At 38.6% G+C, this 10,091-nt stretch overlaps 1 long non-coding RNA gene across 2 annotated transcripts; it reads right to left on the bottom strand.

The window, feature by feature from the left end:
- Positions 1-588: 588 nt before the first annotated feature.
- Positions 589-7,650, bottom strand: LOC139954123 (uncharacterized). Of its 2 annotated transcripts, XR_011788051.1 has the most exons (4): positions 7,572-7,650; positions 7,190-7,297; positions 3,913-4,047; positions 589-2,261 (listed from the first exon to the last, which is right to left on the bottom strand). It is a non-coding gene; the product is annotated as an uncharacterized lncRNA (long non-coding RNA). The 2 variants fall into 2 exon arrangements; XR_011788050.1 differs by lacking the exon at positions 7,572-7,650 and having other exon boundaries at positions 7,190-7,373.
- Between the last annotated feature and the right edge of the window lie 2,441 nt (positions 7,651-10,091).

Here is a 10,091-nt window from a genome sequence, read left to right on the forward strand (position 1 = left end):
CCTTTTTCCTAAATTGTTTTAATAGTTTTCCCCTCATTTTCCTTATTGCATTTTAAAGTGAATGCGGTTCTTTACCATTCTCTTTAAAGACACTGGACACTCTTGGTAATTGTCAAAGACCAGTCTTCTCACTTGGTGTATCAAACCTGTGAACATTTTAACTCAATTGGTCTTTTATGTTGCAAGATAATAATGAAAGAAAAAACATCCTTGTCACACTAAGTTGTGTTTTCAGATGCTTTACTTTGAGACCTCAAAATTCTAATTCCGAGGTCCCAAAATCAAAATCGTTGAAAACTACTTCTCATCTCAAAAACTACATACTTTAGAGGGGAGCCGTTTCTCACAATGTTTTATACTTTCAACAACTCCCCTATTTACTCGTTACCAAGTAAGGTTTTATGCTAATAATTATTTTGAGAAATTACCAATAGTGTCCACTGCATTTAAGCAATACTTTTCTGTGCTTGCAATTTTTTATGCTTACAGGCTTCATAAAATTGGGTCTAGGTTTTTGACAACAACAAAAGTATACACTGCCTTTAGTAAGATAAAACAATCTTAAAATAATAGAATTCATAGACAAAATAGTGTCTCGCTGTTTCTTTTATTTGCAATATCAATATTTCACTGACAGGTCATTTTACAAAGTTAAGCCAGTCAGGAATACTTTCACCATTTGAATGAAAACAGTAATAAAATAATAATAATGATGGTTACTATGTCCTGCTGATGGAGTGGCAGTTATCATTACTGGGGTCGATTTCACAAAGAGTTAGGACTAGTCCTAACTGGTTAGGACTAGTCCTAACTGGTCGTAGGAGATATTAAAAACTAAAGGCTAGTCCTAAGTGAGTGACCAGAAGAGGGGCCTATTTCCCTCGGCCTTCGGCTTCGGAAAATAGGTCCATCTTCTGGTCACTCAAAGTCCCTCGGGGGAAAAGACGTATACTAGTTACCTCATTGCCAGTCAATAGGTGTATACTAATAACTGCTAGTTCAAGTTAGGATGAGCAAGGTAGAACTGGCAATTCGACCTAACTCGAGAAAACACTAGGGCTAAACTCTTTGTGAAATTATACAGGATTGGTAGAGCTGACAACAAAATCGCACACAGCATTCATGTTTTGTGTGATCAACCATAACAACAAAACTGTGAATATTTTGGCTTATACTGTGATGGTGTGAGTCGGGAGAAAATAGTGAAAACCCATGTCAGTTTTCAGCATGTAATTTTGGATGCAACAACTGAAATAAGGTATTGCAATTTTGTAGATTTTCAGATAGATTTTTCACAAATATGACTTTATTTCAGACGGAAATATTTCGCAGAAAAAATGGATCCAGTACGATCTTCATAATCACTTACATGTAGCTTTACAAAATTAAACAATGTCACACTATTCTTACCGATCCTACAAAGGAAATAAAACTGTCTCAAAACAAGGTCGATTCTTTGCTTGTTTTCTGCTAAAACACATTTGCAATTACTATTTTTTTATGGTAAGCTCAAAATGCCAGAAGTACACATACAAAGTAGACCCTGTTTAGAATTAGGATATCCTAGTTTGTCGTTCAAACCTAAACAATATTGCGAGAAGTCTTTAACTTTTACAGCCATTTCGGACACCCAATTAATCCCAGACCCCACCCACTATCTAATCCCAATTAATCCATTTGTCAATCCAGCTTTTTATTTCAGAGTAGTATGAAGGAAGATTTAACTGCTCAAATGAAATATCACTATTAACCCAAGACCCCACCAACTACAACTAACTAATGCCAATTAGTCCATAGAAGGGTTGCAAAACGTGTCATTGACTGCCATCTTTGATGTCAAACTTTGAATGGGAAAAGTGCACACGTGTGCGTGCTGTGCGTGACTCTCAGCCAATGGTAGCTCTTCACGCGCGCACAATTCATCACAGATGGCGACCGATGGCATCTATTGCAATCCATCTATTGGTCAATCCAGCTTTTTATTTCAGATTTAGTTAGAAGGAGGATCTAGCTTCTCAAATGAACTATCGCTATTAGTACTATCTTCACCGGATGGTCGTGTCTTTAGGAGGCTTGCGTCGTTGTCTTCTTGGCTAATACGTCTCATATCCTGGGTATAGCACGCCGGCGAATAGCTCTCTGATCTCAAAGCCGCCTGTCTCAGGTACAAAGAAGTCCTTCTGTTAGGACAGTGGTGCCATGAAGTGGATGGATCCTCCGTCGTACAGCTCGATGAATGGGTAGGCACAAAGATCATTATCCTGGTACAAACATCCAAGAAAAGAAATGCTTTTTTAATTATTATTAGGTATGTTGCTTTGAGAAAATAAAGCTGGACTTGAATTTCATCTTTGAACATGTTGAAAGGGCAAGACCATTTTCATTTTGCAAAGGGCACTTCCATTGGAAAATCTTAAAGTCAATGGGAAACTTTTGAGGTGCACCAAGGCCAGGGGCCAGGGGCAATGGAGGGCGTGGCCTCCAAGGCATGCATGTAATGCCAGGCCTGTTATTTAAAGTTGATGTTGGACAAGAGTAGACTTGTTATTATTCCATTGCTCAAAAAAGGCAAAAGAAATAGCTGCTCAGCAGAAATGAGCAAGATGGTACATGTGACACGGTAATTTGGCTGGTAACCTGAATCTGGTAAGCATAATGTTGAAGTGCTTAGCTACTTTTTGTGCCTCAGAGGCAGCGCTATGAAGTTGGGCCCAGATTAGTGAAAGTCTCAAGATCAATGGAGAAAAAGAAATCGAATCACCCCATTAACTGTTGAATGCTGATACAACAACAGATAATTCATTGTTAAAACGAAAATTGAATGAGCCGGGTGTAAAATTAAATGAATTTTCATTGAAATTGGCTGGGAAAATCCACAATAAATTTGGATGTTGTATACAAAAAGCTACATTTTCACTCTGAATGTATTTATATAACAAATTGTCTACTCTTTATCGGAGTGATTTTATAGTTTGGTTCTCAAGTTGTTTTTCTTGAGCTTGTCAGTCTACAGTGCGTTGATCATAACCCTTTTCGTTGAAGGGCTGGGGACCGACAGAAAGGGTTAAAGAATCATCGCAAATTTGTCAGCTGGCACAATCATAGCTCTCAAGTCTACATACCACCCTCGTTGGTCTGATGGCATAAAGCTGTTGAGCAGAAAATTCTGCTAAGCAAATTTTTGCACTAAGCAAGAAATGACCAGGGGTACCAGTCACAGCAATGGCAGCTGTATGGTATTCTGGCTGGTCACCTAATTTACTAAGCAAAGTTTTTCACAAATATGACTCAAAAGTGCATGGTTTTCCTTTTTACTAACACAGTGGGCCATTTTGTGAAGTCAAACATTTGACTCCACAAATTGGCCCATCGTGTTCATAAGGAAAACCATGCAATCTCGAGGCACATTTGTGGGGATTATTATATTCTACCTTTAAAACATCTTTCTAACCATAAAGCATTTCATAACAAGCCGTTTCAAACGCTTTTCATAGACCATTTGCCCAATCCAAGGCAACATGTCCCTTTAATGTTGCGACAGGTTTTTGTTACACATGCGCAAGTTGAACAAGGAAAAATATAGCACTTCTGCAGCCCATATCCATCAAGGCCAAAAGCCTAGTTGGATCAAGGGACGCAGATGCTCTATATTTTCAGTAACTCCAGGAAAAAAAAAGTTATAACGGCGGCGCACATTATTGGTTTTTAAAATTTTGTTGGTGGAGTGGATTTTCTGGACCCACGCTGAGCTCAATGAGAGTACAAAGAACATATACATGTAGTGCCTAATTTTGGGGAGATCCGGCTTCTAACAAAACTGAAGGTACATAAATGTGAAGAGCAAAAGGTTTTAAATAGGAATTGCACATGATGACCCTACATGTGATTTGTTGAGATAATAGCGGAGCAAACCTTGTAGTTCTTCTTCGCGTGTTGTTTGTGTTCATCAAGTGCAACACATGTCATATTCATCCATCTATCATGTCAGTCTCATAGTTGAACTGCCAGACACTGTTGGACAGTAGGAAACACTACAACCTGTCATGCCTGTCAAAAAAGAATAATCCAAGGGAGGTTTGACCTCATCAATCATCATGTAATAACAAAATTCCTAAAAGTCTTAATTTGAGTCTCACTTAAATGTTTTCGCTGTTCAGACAACCCGTCCGTCTGACAATTTGACTGTTCGGACAACTCGACGGTTGAGACAGCTCGACCATTTGGACAACTCGACTGACAGTTTTTTCAACTGCCACTGCCAGACAACTCGACTTAGGACCAAGACAAGTCAACAGATGGCCATGACGGGGGTCTCAGCACAGGGCGCAAAGGGCCGGGAAGGGTGGGGGTGGGGGGGGGGGGTGAGTTGCGGGTTAGGGTTAGGATTTATAGGAAAAATGTGTAAACATGTCAGTACTGAGGTTGACCGTTTAACCATCGACTTGTCCGAGTTGTCCGAATGGTTGAGCTGTCTCAACCATCGAATTGTCTGAAAATGGACGAGTTGTCTGACATCCATGTTTTTATGTCATAAAGCTGCAGTGTGGGTGGTCTGTGATTGTGAAAAGAATTGGTGATTTATATTTGAGTTATTTTAAACTGATCACTGGTTTTAGTTTTAAGAACCACCACAGCTCAGATTCAGAACAGATCATGGAGTAGACCCAGTAACTGGGGCGCTGTATTAAGCTTGGGCGATATCGATTTATTTTATTCACGATATATCGCCGACAATATATCGCGATATTCGATATAATCGCGATTAATGAAATTTGACATAATCAGTCTTAAAACTCCAAGTGAAAGTTGTAGAGAGACAGTCATAGCATAAGAGAGGTGTTTTAATGACCTATTCTTCTGGTTTTACTCCAAACCTATGGGGTGCAAGATGTCTCAGCTAGCAAATACATCGCGATATTTAATCGATATATCGATATATCGCGATTATCGCGATATATCGCGATATATCGCGATATATCGATATTTCGATTAAAACCAAATCCATCCGATATCGAAATCGTTTCCAAGTTAATATCCCGATATTCGATAATATCGTGATATCGCCCAAGCTTACGCTGTATTCCTTTTTTGAAATTTTGACATTACCGGTCATACTACTTAGTGCTGGGCGAATAGTGAAATTTTGTTATTCGGATACCGCTGGCCAACTATCCGAAATTAACCGGATACTCGAATAATTTTTTTCGCCACGAGAGGGCGCTATTTAAAAAAATATATAAAAAGAAATTTTTTTTTTTTCCAATAGAGGGCACTGTTCGTTTGTGAATGAGATCTTATGGGCGGATTGATATTATTTAAGACAGTGTCACTCGGTTCATTCATAAAAATGACCGGATCTAATTTAAAGATGGCGATTTGCTTTTTCTTTTGATCGTGATTGACTCTACGTGAAGGAAAACTTGTGTAATCTTTGGACAAATTACGTCAGAAATGTCATTGTTTTAACTCTTCACGGAGGTGAGCATAGTAAAATACTTAATTTATACTGTTTTATGCTGTCTTAACAGAAGTTTCATAAGGATTCAGACGAAACATTTATATCCGTTGTCGCCCGACGTCCGCGGATATTCGGATAGTTAAAGAATATCCGGTTACTCGGTTGTTATTACAGAATTATCCGGTTTGTACACAGGTATTTGCGCCCTATGCGGATATCCGGTTAAGAAAAAAAAGGCATTCGCGGTTACGGATAGGAAAACCTATTTGCCATTAACCGGATATTCGAATAATTCGCCCAGGCCTACTACTACTGTACTTACTATATGACCGATAATGTCAAAATTTCAAAAAAAGGAATACAGCCCCCTAACCTGGGCTAACATCATGTACCATGCTAACACAGCGCCCCAGTTAATGAGGAGAGTGAGAACTGGGTCTAATCTACTCCTAGAACTATTTCGGTTTCGTTCCACTATCGTATCCTGTAACCTCATAGGCGTACATCTTTCACGACAATAACGATACTGGTTCAATGAATTTTGGATTCGCAAATCTTTTCTTTTTTTTCTTTTTCTTTTTTTTCGCCAAAATTAGGCTCTATGTTTCTTTCATAGAGCTATATATATTGACTAGCGCTAACACCCCGTTATACACGCTCTAAGGTTTTGAAGCCGTGTGGGCACATCCATGTTTATGTACAAACCAATACAAAAGCTTGAAATTTTGTACGGCAATTGTACTGCTATTTGCATGATAGTGCGCTTGTTCTTTTTTATGTGCCATCAAAGCAAAAAATGCAGTAAATGTGAACGCACAATCTGCTGATCAGCGCACAAACTGCAATTTTAGTACGGCAATCAAGTCGAAGTTACGGTTTTCGTAGCGCGGACGTACGCGAGTGGACAGTTGCGTACGTAAGCGCACACGCCGAATGTAAAATAATCGCAGCAATGTGTGTTCTCTTAAAATTCTGAATTCACGCAACACATCAAACATGTCTGCGCCCAGGGTGGCTTCAAAAAGCAGAGCAAGTTAGCGCTTTAGTCAATATATATAGCTCTATGGTTTCCTTGGAACTCTCATTGACGCGTGTCCATATGTTTTGTACACTAAGCACCGATTGGGTATTTTTTCTTTCCAGGACGAACGTGTGCAGATTGTCCTAGGAAAAAAATACGCGCAAGGTCAGGGACAATTGGCATTTGTAGTGTAGTGGTAAAACGGAGTAGTTGGGGACTGAATTATGGTAAGAATTTATAATTTTTAACAATTTTTTCAAAGGACACATAGATAGAGCCTAATTTTGGCGAGATAAAAAAAACAAAACGAAAAAACCCCCGAGAATTGCGATTCCAAAATTCATTGAACCAGTATCGTTATTGTCGTGAGAGATGTACGTCTGTGATATGAGGTTACGGGAGACGATAGCGGAACGAAACCGAAATAGTTCTAGTAATAGTATAGTAGTAGGCCCTAGTAGGAGTTGAGTAGGTCTAACTAATCAAAGCAATAAACCGCTCCAGAGTCCATGGCATGAGATTGATATGTGTGATACATTGTGTTTCTGCAATCCTCAGTAAACTTTGCATGGTGAAGACACAAAGAATCAGTGTCTCACTCTTTTGATTGCATATCCATCATGCAAAGTTTCCAATCCTACTACTTGTTGTGATGACTGATGATGTACTTTTATAAACGAACGAAGAGATAAACTATTTAAAATAATTACCAGATCCTAGTGAAGGTTGCTCCATGGTTGCACATTGTCCTCAGCTATGTCGTCAATCCATCGCTTTACTGTTCCGATCCAGTCGACTGTCACAAACCGCAAAAATGCCTGTGAAGAAAAATAAACACTTTTTCACACAAAAATTGTATACTGCACACAGGACAGACACCCTGACTTACTCACTGAAGAGTACAACTGGCAAATCTGTTGTTATGGGTGACTGTCTAAATGCAATTGATTATGCGTTGCTGATCGGCAGTGTAAAGTTGATTTATTTTTGAGAGTTTTCTTTCATATCAAAAAGTTTATCTAGATTTGTGAACAATACACAAATTCAATAAAGGGACAACCTCTATCTCAAAATAATAATTAGCTGTTCTACCTCCATGGTGACAGGCAACAAATAGGGCCAATGCAAACAGATAAACAATTTCCCAACTTTTGCAGTAACTTTAGACACGCCCCCTTATTTGACGCTCACCTCATTATGGACAATGAGGGCGCTATGTTAAAATAATGGTCTTTTTTTGACATAAAACATGTTTTTTATTTCGGACAGTTGGTCTTTATGATAGATGACTGACGACATTTTCATTGGTGACAAGTTTTCAAAATGTTTGTTTCAATAACCATATTTTGAATACTTTTTGCATCAAATTGTTTGCATCGGGGATAATGAATAATAATGGTTTTCACGGGATACTTTACCAGACCAGCCTCAATTGCTACGCACACATCACTTTGATCATCCGTCATAAAACGTCGACGATCATCTGCTTCAAAAAAAAAAATCACACAAAAAAATCACCATTATTTCACCTCAGCTCACTCGATCTTTGTCATACCATGGAGCCATGGTCATACGTTACCCATTTTTATTGTCACACACGCACCTGGGTCGCCATGAAGAAAAACTGCAGCCGTCCTGCAAGACAAACTCACAACAATAAAGATTAGAACACACAAAATAATTCAAATCAATTTGACCCAGTTTGTCTTACCAAGGCACCTCCGATTACTAGGAAACAGTCAATCTGTAGGAAGGAAGATAACAAATAATGTGTATTATTGTCTGTGGGAGGAGAATTTTGTTAACATGATTGCTGTGAATAAAATTTGGTTAGGCTGCGGATAAAAGTGGTTAAAATCCTGTGGACGGAAGAATTTTTTTGTTAGAGTGTTGGTTTGACCTTACCATCATGACCTTTATACTTGACCTTATACTTGACCTTTCTGCAACCATTGACCTTTGTTGTTGTGTGTTTACTCCTTCTGGAATCATCTCTCATCAAGTCAGATCATCGTCAGTGAAGATTGCCTAAACAGGAACATGGCTTGAATCTGTAGTGGAGAAAAAATCCTAGCCTAGACTAAAACTTAATCTCTAGGCCTTGCTATATACTTACTTTCCCAATGATAATTACCTCAGATGACCATCATGGCATGGAGTTGCTTTTCACCATCAGTGCAGTGGCGAAGACATCAAAAGACGTTGAACACACTAGAACTCTGTAGTATCTTCTCATTTGTATACCTTGCCGCGCGCTGCGCTCAATATTTTTTTTGGTTTTACATTTATTTTCTTTTTATTTTATGAAAATCCTATTCGTTATGATTTCTAGGTTCAATCAATTAATGGACATCTCTAGAAAGGGGCGGGGTCAAACAAATTATTGTTTGAGCAAGAGCTCAACGTAAATGATCTCGTTTGTTACATTCATGGGTTTTCTTTAAAAAACACGTTTTAAACAGTGTGTAATTCAGTAGGACTAATCTTTACGGTATACTTTTTACAGTTATGAGGGTCATTGTCTAAGCAAGAACTCAAAAATTGTTCAATATCTTGTTAGCTGAACAATAATGAGATTTACTCGTAGTTTCACCTTATCATGTTGTGTCTCTCCAGCTTTATTAGAATTTTAAACAAGGTGTATTTTAGCTGGATACATTTTTACATTTTCCTCTTACATTTGCAAGGCTTTGTAAAGCCCTGAAATAAAGTTACGTTTTTATATGATTTCTTTTTCAAGTAACCTTTAATAGTTGAGGGTATTGGAATGTTCGTGCATGGTGGCAAAGCAATAATAAACGTTTCGTTTTGAGACCCTAAACAATTTTGAAAATTTTACAGAAATACCTAAAAAATAGTTTAGTGTTGTTTGAAATTCATGACAACTAAAAGCAGCTCCAACAACCCAAAGAAATTGTCCAATTGATTTGGGACATTGAGTCCCGGGAAAGCACCACATGGCTGCGACCATTGTGCCAAAACAAGAACCATTTAGACCAGCCGGGGGAAAGGAGACGTCAATTTCGTAAAACAGAAAACTAGTTGACAACATCAACAAGTACTCGTAGAAAACCCTGTACATGAGAAGGGAGGTAAAAAACCTGCTATCATTGGGAGGGAATTGGGTTAGGTCTTCGCTTACCGTGGTTGCCTTAATCTTTACCTTTGACGACATTTCTTCATGGATCCATAGACAAAACACACACCACATAAGTTCATTGTCTCTCACTTAATTAACTGTCTCTCAAGTTCAATGTTTCTGTTCATAACACATTTCTTGATAACTTGTCCACAGACTTTCTTTACCTTGAGTACATCCTTCCTTCACGTCTTAGATCCACAGACAAAAACACCAAACACACAAGTTAATTGAAGATACTTCAGCAGGCCCGTCCTTCACTCCAACAGTTGACTTGTCTTGTGAAAATTAGTTCAGTTCAAAGTCATTTCATGTCCAATTCTGCAAGATTCCAAGGTAATTTCATGGAGCTCGCAAACCAACGAGTGCTCAACACCAGAGCGGGTCCATCTTTAAAAAGTCTATCCTGCGTTTCTCCGTCAGTGCCCGCTCGGTGGAGTTCAAGCTGGTTGCACGCTCAACATCAAAATTAC

The sequence above is a fragment of the Asterias amurensis genome, chromosome 2 (genome assembly GCF_032118995.1).
Source record: "Asterias amurensis chromosome 2, ASM3211899v1".
Lineage (NCBI taxonomy): Eukaryota > Metazoa > Echinodermata > Asteroidea > Forcipulatida > Asteriidae > Asterias > Asterias amurensis.